Source organism: Peromyscus maniculatus, chromosome 11 (assembly GCF_049852395.1).
Source record: "Peromyscus maniculatus bairdii isolate BWxNUB_F1_BW_parent chromosome 11, HU_Pman_BW_mat_3.1, whole genome shotgun sequence".
Classification (NCBI taxonomy): Eukaryota; Metazoa; Chordata; class Mammalia; order Rodentia; family Cricetidae; genus Peromyscus; species Peromyscus maniculatus.
Window position 1 is genome coordinate 73,480,076 of NC_134862.1, and position 13,381 is coordinate 73,493,456.

General features: G+C 42.2%; 1 protein-coding gene across 5 annotated transcripts in view; it reads left to right on the plus strand.

Moving 5' to 3' along the window:
* The window catches only part of Nme7 (NME/NM23 family member 7), a 153,824-nt gene that overhangs the window by 116,093 nt on the left and 24,350 nt on the right, over positions 1 to 13,381 (plus strand). The gene's annotated exons all lie outside the window — the stretch shown is intronic.

Here is a 13,381-nt window from a genome sequence, read left to right on the forward strand (position 1 = left end):
ACTAAGGCAGTTTTAAAAATACCAATCCCATGACACACTTCTTGAGAGTCTACTTAAAACTTTCTGGAGGCTGACAAGATGGCTTAGCCTGCCACCAAGTCTGATGACCTGACTCTTGCAGGTTGCCCTCTGACCTCCACACACAAGCTGTGTTGTACACAAATAATATAATTTTTAAGTGAAGAAAATTCAGTTTTTGAGAAAAGCCCCAAGTACAGTAACCACAGAAAGTTTCCGTGAGAATGTGAAAGTGAACTGCCCACATGTCCCATATTCCTGAGTACCTTGATGTCGATTTTTAACACAGAAGACGTTTTCCTACACAGCTATATCATGAGCATCCAGATTAAGAAACTGATGGGGATATATTGCTACCATCTCAGACTCTGAGTTCCGTCAGTTGTCTCAAGGGTTATGAACACGAAGCCCATAGGTCAGAATCACTTGTTTCATTTCATTTTCCCCTTACTTCCTCTCGGTCTGGCACAGCCACTCAGTTTTTCCAATTAGCTTTCATGACTTTGAATCTTTGAAAATAATAAAAATTTCTAATCAAATTACTTCATTTATTTCTTTGACTAACAGAAATTTTTCTAGGTAGTTTTCACTTGCTCTTCTAACATGATGCCGAGTAGTTCATTTTGCTGATGGTATGTGTTACTCATGTAAGGAGCATTAGTTCCTCATTGTCGAAGAAAACAAACAATGCCCCTCTTATCTTGTGGCACGGCCTGTGTCTACTGTTCCCTGATCCACCTCAAGGTCAGTCCTGGTCTTACCCGGTGCTGGTGATCATCAAGGATCATCTGTCATTTCCCCAGCCTTCACTGAAGGAAAACGCCTAGTTCTCTGCCTACATTTTGCTTCTGTGGTGTGTTCCAGGACCCTCTTGTCTTACTGTCTCCATCAACAATAGAAAACACTTGAAATCTCCAAAGCTGCTGAATGGACTGTGGTGCCATATTCAAGACTATCTGAATTCTATACACCAGGGTCATAGGTCAGTCACCCTCCACTCAGATATTTATCACTTAAATTTTAAACACATCATTGTTGATTGGGGAGCTGACTTAGGGGTAAGAGCACCTGCACAAGCGTGAGGACCTGAGTTTGAGTCCACCTGAAAAGACATGTGTGGCCACATGTGGGCTGTCACCCCAGTGCTGGACAGAAGGGAGGATGGAGCAGGAGAATCATTGAGGGTTGTGTCCAGCCTATATAAAAATCATCAAGCTCAACTAGAAAAAATCATCCTGAGTGAGGTAACCCAAACCCAGAAAGACAGTCATGGTATGTACTCACTCATAAGTGGATTCTAGATATAAAATAAAGAATAATCAAACCATAGCCCATAGAACCATAGAGGCTATATATATAGTATGGAGGTCCCTAGGACGACTGTATATAATAAATTTCGGTTCTACTCAATTATTGAAAAAAAATAGCCAAATGAATGGAAACACATGAACTATGAACCAAAGGCTGAGGGGCCCCCTCAGCTGGATCAGGCCCTCTGAATAGGTGAGACAGTTGATTGGCTTGATCAGTTTAGGAGGCAACTAGGCAGTGGGACCAAGTCCTGTGCTCATTGCATGAGTTGGCTGTTTGAAACCTGGAGCTTATGCAGGGACACTTGGCTCAGTCTGGGAGGAAGGGACTGGACCTCCCTGGACTGAGTCTACCAGGTTGATTGCAGTCCTCGGGAGAGGATTTGCCCTGGAGGAGGTGGGAATGGGGGGTAGGTTGGGGGTAAGGGGAGGGTGTGGGTGGGGGGAGAATAGGGGAACCCGTGGCTGATATGTAGAACTGAATGGTATTGTAAAATAAAATAAAGAAATCTACTTAATAAACAAACGAAAGCAATTTATAAAAAAAAAAAAAAATCACAAAACTTCATGTCCAGTGAGAAAGCATGCCTTAAAGGAACAGAGCAGAGAGCCATAGAGGAGGATACCCAACATTCTCCTCTGGCCTCTACATGTATGCATAGGTATACACAACTGCACACACATGTATATACACATTTGTACCTCTCTCTCTCTCTCTCTCTCTCTCTCTCTCTCTCTCTCTCTCTCTCTCACACACACACACACACACACACACACACACACACACACACATACACACACACACACACACACACACACTGCATTGAGAACATCAGTAAGCAGATTACAAGGATCTTGCTCCCTGGTCTCTAATAGTAGTTACATTAATTTTTCTATATAATGATGAACTATCGACCTTCCCTGTTCCTCCTTTCCAAACATCCTATAACATGGTCATATCACTTTTTGATTGCCGACTGGAATTTAGGAGGCAGTTAAATATTGTATGCATAAACAGTTGAGGAAAGCAAGTCTGTATTCAGACACATCATTATGGACACATTCTGGTTCTAGTGACTCAGAACCAGCTAGAAATCAATGAGGTAAGTGTTGTGATTAGACAGTCCCGGGTTTACTGGCCGTGGTTAGCACAGGCATCTCCATGTCCTGACACCATGATTTACCCTTTGTTTTAGTTTCTGTCTTGAAGGAAGCAAAGTTGATTCTTACATGTATACTGTCGAAGGAACACGATGTACGAAGACAAGAGCAAACAGCTTTCTCTTAGGATCTAAAAATAGTCTAGCAGGGCTGGTGCTTTGGCCCGGAAGTGGGAAGAGACAAGTGAAGAGTTAGAAGAGTTGCCAGAGGCTTGTAAAATCACGTGAAGACATGAACTTCATCCAGAGCCATCCGTGATCCAAGGGAAGGTTCTGTGCAGGGTAGCACAGTCATGGCTGTCTTAGATAGAGCATTCTGGATAGTAAGGAGAACTGGTCATGGAATTACTATAAAGAATAGTGTGTGTGTGTGTGTGTGTGTGTGTGTGTGTGTGTGTGTGTGTGTGTGTGTGTGTACAGGGTTAGAGCATTCTGGATAGTAAGGAGAACTGGTCATGGGATCACTGTAGTGGTGTGTGTGTGTGTGTGTGTGTGTGTGTGTGTGTATGTGTGTGTATGGTAACACAGTCATGTCTGTGTTAAATAGAGCATTCTGGATAGTAAGGAGAACTGGTCATGGAATTACTATAAAGAATAGTGTGTGTGTGTGTGTGTGTGTGTGTGTGTGTGTGTGTGTGTGTGTGTGTGTGTGTGTTGTAGAGAGGGGATGACTCTGAAGATAATTCAGGAAAAATTTGGGTAGCCTTAGTGAAAGTGGCCACTAGGATGTCCAGAAGCCATGATTTTCTGACGACATTTAGGAAAGACAACGTGATGCACATGAACAGCTGGATGTGAAGGATAAGCCAAGGGGACAAACCGAGGTGATGCCTTCCCCTGAGTGCGGAGTGGTGCAGGGCGACCATCTTTATCTAGGACACTGAAAGCACTAGTGTTTCCCTCACTTAGCACAGGTTAGACCTTGAATCTTATTCAAAGACAAGAAGGGCTCTCTAGTAACAAAGTGCTGGAATAACTTGCCCTGAATAATCATAATGCCTACTTTCTTCATGGAGTTTCCGTGAACTTGATTCTATAATATTGAAGCATTTGTTGTAATGCCTAATGCCATAAAGAGAATTGTAAGTCCATAGGTCTTTCAGTTTCTCAGCACATCCATGGTGCTAGCTTGTTTTTAAATTTGTTTTCTCCCATTGTGAATGGGAACAGGATGAATGGCGTAAAGATGATAGTTAATGTGATTGATTACTCTGTATGTAGACTGTCTTATAAAAATCAGTGGAGACAGTAGAAAATATTGCTGAAAAACAAGTTTAATTAGTAACTATGGAAAATCCACAAGAGATAAATACTGAACCATAGGGCTAAAGAAGACCTTAAGCAGCCAGTTACTACTCCCCACACATTGTCTCAGCTCCCCTGCCTGTTGTGAGACAGTGCTTCTCAAAGTGAGCAGGGGTGTGGGATCTCCTGGCAGGCTTTTTCAAGCAGTTTACTGTGCTCCGCTCTGGTCTCTGATTGGCTAGATCTGGCCAAGCCTGAGAGCTTGCATTTCTAACAAGTTCTCCTTTGGCAGTGTTGTGTTGGATCAGGATGCCACACTTGGACAGCCGCTACCCTAAGATGGAGAAACTGCACACTCTCACTGTTATATTCTCTTGGTTAATGTCCTCAAGTTTGGGACTTCTCAGACATGGACATTTCAAAAAACAGACCAGTGAAGACACTGGGAAAAATCATTTCCCATCAGCATCAGCATCATTTTGTTTTAAGATGGCGGTGGTGTACGGAGAGCACAGTGGTCGCACTCATCTAATGCATGGGCAGCAGGAAAAGCTTCCCTATCTTGTGTTGATAGTTGAAAAACAGCCATGAATATCACTAGATGTTCTACTTTGGATGGCCACTTGGCTCAGGCAGCTAGCTCCGTGTCTGTGGGGAAATCCTCCCTTCTTCCCAGGTGACAATGGTCACCAAGCCTGGCACAGCACACATTAGATGCCCTGGCTTTCCCGTTTTTTTCTGAGGCATCTAAGATGTGCTGTGACAGTGATGACAAGCTGTCATAGGTGACTGCCATTTGTGGGGTGGCAGTCAGCAGTCATGGAATTTCCACCTAATTGTGGAATCTTTGCACTCTTTCTTGGCTTTATTCAGAGCTAATGTAGAAGACATGTATCGTGTTTCATAACTCAGAAAGGAATGTAAACTGTTTAAGACTCCTTACGGCACAAGTATATTGGGTTTTATACATGCTAAAGAAAACTGTACAAATTACAATACAGTACACAACTAAAATCCTTCTAATTGTGTGGAGAGTTTGCATCTTTTTTTATATCTAGAATAAATTGAGCTCAAATATATCATAAATGTTAATCCTAAAAACTAAATTCAGCTATGACCAATTGACAAATAAAGGTTGACTCTCACACTTTTCTATTTCAAAAATCATACTTTTTAAAATAACTTTGAGTCCTTCAGTGTAATATATGGAACTTAAAAATAACTTTTCTGAATTTTAAGTTAATGAATTTCATTCATTTGCTGGTAAGAATGTATGATCATTTCATTGGATGCTGTCTTATTACAATCTTTAAGGAAGTGAGAGTTAGATCAGTATAATGGTGTGCTTGCAGGGTTGAGTTGTAGTGTGGATATAAACAGTGTTGATAGACAGTGCGTATGGAAGGGCTGGAAACAGTAAACATGAGAGCTGAGTGGGAAGCATTGTAGCGGTGGCTGGAGGGACCAGGACCAGGGAAAGTTCACTATGGAGACAGCACTGGAGAAGACCTTGGAGAATAAAGCTGGTTTTATAATATGCCAAAACAGAGTATGACAAGCCATTGTTAGGAGACACTGGGTTTATCAAAACTGGTTGAAATAGAGGGTTGTTTTTTAATGAATTATGGGAGATAAACATGGAAATATAAATTGCAGGGAAGTTATGGGGTCTTTGGAAGTTTTCTGGTGACAAAAAGCATTAAGCTATGGATAATAAAAGTAATAAATGCTATTTACCAAGCAGTATATGCTGCATTTGTTAAATGGTTTGCTTGGATCACCTGGAAGTTCCGTTATCTCTAGTCTGTACATGAGAGTGACGCTCTCTTGAGTGGGATGACTCCTCTGGGATCACACTATACGTAAGTGGCAGAGACTGAAACTCAAACCCAAGTCTGCCTCAAGTTCCACACCTAATGCTTTTGTCACCAGAAAACTAGGGCCAAGATGGCTAAAAAGTTTGAATTCAAGAGCCAATTCTTGATTTATTGGTAAGATTCCAAGACCACTACTAGGCAGATGTACATTTCCTTGATGGTTTGCTGGAGCCCACTATGGGTGAGTGTGAAAGATTTTTCTATGCATACCGAACAGCAGCTTCTTTGGCTATGGAAAACAGGATCCATCAATGGTTTCTGAACCGAGAAATGACCTGATAAAGCAGAGTCCCCTTAACCAAAGATGGAAGTTGAAGGTGAATAGTAATGGAAACATATGCTGTGCTCATCCAGTAAGAAACCTAAAGGACACAGTAGCCAGATGTTTAGAAGTATCCTACAGTGAGCAGAAATCCATATCTACATGAATACAGTTCCTGAATTATAAGCCTGTCTCCCCCAGCCTCTGCTCTGTGCGAACATTGGCTTGTATTTTATGTTAGTTATTCAATCCCCAGTGGCTAGGCATTCAATACACTGTTCTCAAAATTCATTAATATTAAAAGTAATGACACTACATTAAGGGCTAGCTCTGTGGCTAAATATTGTAAGTACAGCGAGTGCATCTTGAATCAGACGATCTGGGTTTAAATTCCAGATCTACCACTTAGTTGTATTTAAGAAAATTGTTTAAACTGTTGTACCTCAATCCCTCATTTTAAGACTAGGATAATAATAGTAATACTTATCTGAGAGAATAGAGGCAAGACACAAATTAGTTTGTGTTAAAGCAATGAGAATAGATTAAATTAGGGACTGGAGAGATGGTTCAGCAGTTAAGAGTTCATGCTGCTCCTGCAGAGGACCCAAGTTTGAATCCCAGCTCACAACTGTCTGTACCTCCAGCTCCAGTAACATCCCTGCCCTCCATGGGCACCTGCACTCACAGTCACATATCCAGCACACACACACACATGCTTAAAAATAACAAGATCTTTTTAAAATCTATTTTAAAAGAATAGTCTCAACTAATGTTGATTATCTTGTATTATCAAAAGTTTTGCCACTTTGACCATTTAAAAATAAATGTATTAGGATCAAATGAAAAGGCTATAATATATTTTTAAGAAGAGCTCTGTTCTTTCAATTTAAATATCCTAAACATAGCACAAAGGAACTTACATTACACTTCACCAGTGAAAAAATAAAATATACCAGTTTATAGTGTCTCATAAAAAGTGCCATTTAAAATTGATCTTGTTTGATTGTCCCCTTCCTCGTTGCAAAATACATGAAAAATTAAAAGTCGATAGATGTGTGAGAGGGAGGTGGAATATAAAAGACCTGGGCTGCAGAAGAGGTGATGTGTGTCTGGAGAGGGTAAAATGAACTGTCTGGTAGGACGCCACTCGTCTAACACTTCAGTGTCAAGCCGTGAGGTGCAGTCAGTAGCTAAGTATGACAGGAGACTTTTGAAGGTGGATGGAAAAGAAGATGCGTAAAAGGACAGGGCTTAAGGGGCCCATTCATGAACACTTCCCCAGCCCCCCAAGTTTATGTCTTAGTCTTGGAGAACCTGCCTTATTTCTGTTTCCCTTCTCTCCATATACACCCAAGGCTTCTGTCCAGTGCTAAGTTCCACCCCAGCATAAAGGGGTGGGCATTGGGACCAAACCTTTGCAGAGTCCTAGTCTGTGGCTTCCCTGGGTAGATGTGTGGCTCCTGAGTCCTTTGGGTGCTCAGTTGTTCTTCACCCTTTTATTCATCTCTTGCCACATCTGTCACAGTGGAGCATCAACACATGAAGAGCTGGTTCATCCACCTGCATCTGAGTCCTCTACCAAAGCCTGACTAGGGTGGTTCTGATCTAGCCATCTGCCCATGCTCAGATGTTCCCTTCTTCTCAGCCTCTACCCAGGAAGAAAGAGGAATGATTGTAGCGTTCATGGCATGTCAAGTAGGTGTCAGGCTTCTTAGCTTCTTTTTGCAAATTATACCCCAGCTGAGTAAGACTCCAGGTGTAGTTTCACTGTAGGAAGCAACTCACTCTGCTTTCACCAAATAGAAAACACACAAAAAATCTGGTTTCAAACACTATACTTTTAAAAAGAAATGAGAAAGAGACGTTCAGTGTGAGCATGCGTGCATGTGTGCATGTTGCATTTGGTGACTGAAACACAAGCCTATTCCCTTGCAAGAAATCCAGTGTCTGTGCCAGACCTAGCTATACTTGCTCCTTTGGTCTTCCTTCCTTTCTTCCTCCCTCCCTCCCTCCCTCCCTCCCTCCCTCCCTCCCTCCCTCCCTTCTTCCTTCCTTCCTTTCTCCTTCCTCCCTCCTTCCTTTCTTCTTCCTTCCTCCCTCCCTCCCTCCTTCCTTCCTCCCTCCCTTCCTTCCTTTCTTCTTCCTTCCTCCCTCCCTCCCTCCTTCCTTCCTCCTTCTTCCTTCCTTCCTTCCTCCTTCTTCCTTCCTTCCTTCCTTCCTTCCTTCCTTCCTTCCTTCCTTCCTTCCTTCCTTCCTTCCTTCCTTTTATTATATTTCATTTTATTTTATGTGTGTGGGTGTTTTGTCTGCATGTGTCTGTGAACCACATTCATGCCTAGTCCATACAGAGGCCAGAAGAGGGCACTGGATCCCTGGAACTGGAGTTACAGATGGTTATGAGCTGCTGTGTAGGTGCTGGGAATCAATCCCAGGTCCTCTGTAAAAGCAGCCAGTGCTCTTAGTCATCGAGCAATCTCTCCAGCCCCTCTTTTTTCCTTTTCCAGCCTCTCTTCTCATCATATAAACTCTGTTGGCAGCAAGTGAAACTCAAGGGTCATTCAGTTTTGCAGCTGAGGTTTGAGAGGTGCAAGCTAGCTGAGCTGATAGGGAGGGAATGGGAAAACATGTTCTATCTAGACAAGCAAACATCTCCTTACTGCTGTGTCCTATAAGCAGAATCCAGACGCTCTTCCATTCCTACCAAGTCTTTATTTTCTCTAAGTTTTATTTATTTATTTATTTATTTATTTATTTATTTAAATTTGTGTGTGGGAATGTGTGCAAGTACTTGCAATTCATGTGTGTAGTTACTCACAGAGGTCAGAGGTGTTGGGTCCCCTGGAGCTGGAGTTCTAGGCAGTTGTGAGCCGCCTGACAGGGGTGCTGGGAATCCAAGCTGAGTCCTCTGGAAGAGGAGCCTGCACTCGTGACTGCTGAGCCGTCTCTCTAGCCCAGCTTGTCTTCATTTCTACCTTGATGCCTTCAGTAATGCTGTTTCAACTTAAACAAGTATGAAATTTTCTTGAGATTTTACCATGATAGATTCGAAGGTGAACAAAGGTCCTTGAAATCCAGGGTAATGCCAACAACCACTTCTCCATTAGCTGTGACCTGTCATTAAGATGCAGCTCTTCCTTTTGATAGCCGGGGTCCAGAGAGGCTAGTTTGCCATCTGACTCTTAAATTTGCCCTTTCTATAGAACACAAAAGTATTTGTTACAGGCTTAAAACAAGTATTCTGTAGTTAAATGGAAGTTATTAGGGACCAGGAAGGCACCCCAAATCATAAACTGGAAAGAAATGAGAAGACTGATTCATCTTAGATCTATGTAAGTGAGAAGCATTATGCCATGCAGATATGTCCTCTAAAGAAGTGTGTGACTAAACATTAACCTCTCAGAGTTAAATATTATTTAAAACCAGCAAATAGATATGCCCCTCTGATTTCATTTCTGGAAATCCTGAAGGCGAAGAACCATAGCTTTGTCAGAGTCTATTGTGGTTAAAAAGAACAGCCGAAAAGGGGATCAGAAGGCATGGGTGTGGGTTTGTGGGTGACTTTGATCAGGATCTCGAGGATGGAAGAGAAAGTGATCTTTCTGATTTGATGTATTTGGGTCTCTTAGCCCAGCGTGTCTAATACATCATTCACACTACTCACCACCACAGCTGTCCAGTCTCTTCCTTTACTTAGCTCTGAAAACTTGAGGAGGAAGGTGAAACTATCTGCTCATTGGCCTTTGTTCTCTGCCCTTTGACCCCAACTCTTTGTCTTTGATCTGCACAGTTCGTTTCTTAGTCAGTGACTAAGTAAGCATTTCTGAGATAATAAGTAACTCTAACTCTCCATAACTGATTAAAGATCTTCAGCAAGAATTTAGAGAGGAGCCTAACACATTAAAGGTCTAATCAAATTCATCCTCTTTTTCATTCATAAATATTACCACTGCGCCTCTTTTTGTCCATTTGGGCAGTTATGTTTCTGTTCTGATTAGAAAAAAGTTAGAGGTAGTCTAACAGAGGGAACATGTTAGGCCGGGCTTTCCAAGGACAAGTAGACTCAGCAGCTTTTGAAGATTGGTTCAAGCTTTTAAATAACTTGAAAAGATTTTACTTCAAATGTCAGATGCCTCAACCATAGTAAAGGTATTAATACCATGTGAGCAACTTTCTGTGAAATAATCAGGGAAGAAATTTCCTGCTCTTGATTAATCTGAACATGCATTCAATTACCCGGCAGCCCACCAGACAAAATCTTGACATCATCTTTTCAGTAGCAAAGTCACCTTCTGGGCTTGATTTAAGAATAATTTAATTAGCTCAGCAGAGGTAGGCAGATCTCAGAGTTCAAAGCCAGCCTGATCTAAAGAGCAAGTTCCAGGACAGCCAGGGCTACACAGAAAAACCCTGTCTCAAAAAAAAAAATAAAATAATAATGAACAAGCATACAAACAAAAAGAGTTAATTTAATTTAAATTAAGAAAATATTGTTTCAAAAATCTACTGAGATAGATTACTTGAAAGTAACTTACTAAGGTCTTATTGTGACTGCTTTTATTTATTTTTATTTTATGGGAATGAATATTTTGCTTGCATGTACATAAGTGCATGTTGTGTGTGCATGGTACCCGTGGAGCCCAGAAAAGAGGACCGGGTTCTTTGGAACTGGAGTTGTAATCCATGTGGATGCTGAGAACAGAACCAGGGTCCTCTGAAAGAGCAGTAAGTGTTCTTAGCCATGGAGACATCTCTCTTCCCTATGGGACTCCTTTTAAAAGATCCCCCTGCTGTAGAACTTATTTATATTCTGCCATGCCATCTGATTATTGGGTTTGTATTTGTTTTTGGTTTTTTTGCCTTTAACTTTTTTACAATTTTATTTATCATTTTTAATTGTGTGTAGGTATGTGTGTTTGTGTGTGGTTGTGTGTAAGTGACTCCAGGTGCCCATAGAAGCCAGAGATGTTGGATCCCCTGGAGCTGGAGTTACAGGTGGTGTGAGCTGCCTGAAGTGGGTGCTAGGAACTGAACTTAGATCTTCAGCAAGAGTAGCAAGTACCTCAATCAATAAGCTATCTCTCCAGCTCCAATTTTGTGTTTTTATCTATATGGTGTCAGTGTAAAATAGCTTGGAAAGAGACCTTGCCTTGTGCCCGGAATTGCTCTAAGTACTTTATATGCATTAACTAAGCTAGTGCAAGCCCAGTGAAGTACATGTGATAACTCCATTTACAACCGAGTTACTGAACCACACACTGCAGTAGCCTTCCCAAGCCGTTCGGCTGGCACGTGACGTAACACAGACTTGAACCTAGGCAGTGTGGGTCCAGAGTCTGTGCTCTCAACCTCACTCCCTTCCCACGCAGTCTCCTGAGCACGTGCTGGACCAGAGACTGAGAGTAGAGAAGCTCCACGTGACGGAGGATGTTACAGAATATCTGTACGCAATTTCCGCTCCGTCCTAGCGAGCTGTGCCTTGTGTGTTAGATACCATTTTTCTTTCTTGAGGTTTTCTTCTATAATTCTGTTTTCAAATTCCAATACCCGCACACAGACATACATGCAGGCGAAACACCAATGCACATAAAGTAAAAAATAAACTAAAGATAATGTTCTTTCAACGAAGCTTCTGAGGGTTCCTTCACTGCCTCTCCTCCACCATTTCCTGTGCTGCAGTCACTGCCTCACGACAGTCACTGGCTCTAGCACAGGAAAAGAGGAGTAGTGAAGACAGATGTGGAGACTGACCCTCTCCCTGGCTTCCATTCAACCGCACCGTGCCAGCCCATTACACACCATGGCCATCGACTGGTATGTAAGGAGTGGTGTGCCAGCGATAAACACCGGCCCCATTAGCATCTTCCACAGAACTGCAAAGTACTCAATCTGCTGAGTAAATGAATCACTACTGCAGGTTTAAAGCCACAGAATAATTTCTCTGCTTAGAGTATCAGTGTGCAGAACTCTCTGTGCAAAGTCCTCCCCTTTGCTCGCTGTTCATTAACTCCGTGGTTACTGTACAATCGCTATCTGAGAGCTAAGATCTGCTGCCGACCGGTCACACGGCAAAGGGTTATGAAACACCACACGCAGTGAGCATGGCACAGCTTTCCTTGGTGTCCTGCGAGGGAAGATTTCTGAGGCTTGCCTTCAGATTGCTTCAATAAAGAATCTCTTGCTCCGTTGCTTGTGTGGTGGTTTTCTGTAACAGAAGCAACGCCAGCGTTGGTTACTCAAGATACAGTACCTTGCAGACATCTTTCCAGGAACTCAATGACCTGGTGGTGTGTGCTGCAATTTGAACAGCCTTTGCTGACGCTTCGCTCTTACATTATTTGTTCACCCGACTGATACTCAAGTGTATTCTCTTAGCTGAAGGGTGTTATCTGTATGTAATCTCACATTTTCTATGTTGTTTGTACACTTTGGCCTTTCTCAGGGCTGAATAAGACAGTTTCCATTCCCAGTGAATTGAATGGTCTGTAGGAAAGACTGTCACCGAAATAAGAAATTTCCCCCTCACACAGTGCTAGGAGACTGAGCCTCCGCAGGTGTCATGGCATCCAGAATCATTAGCCATCGCCTAGCATGAGAGTCAGGTGAGGTTCTTGGAGGGTAAAGATCTGTTCTTAGTATTAGAGGCTGGATTTTTAAAAAAGGGTCCTATTATTCTAGCAGAGGAAATGACATGTACACTAGAGAAGTCCATGAACTTCGTGAGTTAGACTCTGAAATAATATGAGGGAAAGGAAGGTAGCTGAGACTCACACTGTGTGGCTGTTTTATGTCCTGCTTGGGAATTTTAGATTTGTTCATACATTTAGACTCAGAGCTAGTTCCCTGACACTGATTTCAAAGTGTTGTGAACATAGTCTTAGGGAAAGGATTCATAGCTTTTATTAGATCTCAGCTTGACCTACAATCCCAAAACTGTAAGAACATTTGCAGTGAAAAGTCCTAAGGGGATGATAATGTTGTCATAGTTAAAATGAAGTACAGCATTACCATGGCCCTGTTTCATATATGAGGAGATTTGGTGTGTAGAACTGTGCTAGTTCAACAAGTTAAAATCATCGGGAAGACTTCCTTAGCTCAACCCAAATCACAGCTCCATTCACTGACTATTTTCTGGAGCCTCACTAAACATTAAACACTGCCAGGGGAGTGCTCTGAAGAGACAAAGTGAACAAGAGATGCATCCCAGACCAGAGCTCAGAATAACAAAGAAAGCATGGGTTAGTCAGGTATGACTAGAAGGAACAGAGAACTCTGACTCGAATAGGAAAGCTGGTTCAGGAAGGGGTTAAGGAGAGTTTTCTTAAGGAAAAGATATTTGAAATGAGACCTGAAGAAATGTCAGCCAGAAAAGAATGGAAAAAGTCTCCAGCAGAGAAAAGTGTGTGCTAAAGCCCTGCTAGGAAGGAAGAAAGAACCATAAAGTGTACTGGCAGGCTAGCTTCGAATGACCTGGAAAGATGGCTGCTCCACCAGGGTGTTTTAAGAATGGGC